Source organism: Habropoda laboriosa, unplaced genomic scaffold, assembly GCF_001263275.1.
Source record: "Habropoda laboriosa isolate 0110345459 unplaced genomic scaffold, ASM126327v1 scaffold89, whole genome shotgun sequence".
NCBI classification, from domain to species: domain Eukaryota; kingdom Metazoa; phylum Arthropoda; class Insecta; order Hymenoptera; family Apidae; genus Habropoda; species Habropoda laboriosa.
This window is the reverse complement of record NW_017100263.1, coordinates 1,433,308-1,433,597: the sequence shown is the minus strand read 5'-3', so window position 1 is coordinate 1,433,597 and position 290 is coordinate 1,433,308.

Below are 290 nucleotides of genomic sequence, written 5' to 3'. Positions count from 1 at the left end.
ACTATGAATTTTCTATTATCGTTTCTGTAAATTTGTAAATTTTTAGATTTTTCGAGAACATATTTTTATCATGTTTGGGACGTATGAAGGTACTAATTGTTTCGATAATAATTCAGAGAAGGTGCTCAAATAAAAATTCTAATAGATGAAAATACACTTTAACTTTCTCAATAACACAATTACTCTTTTCCTCTAATAAGTAAATAATAAATAAAAGATATAATATTTTACTAATAATTTGTCCAATGTTTAATATCGTGACTTCTTTATAGAATTTTTGATGTAAAAAT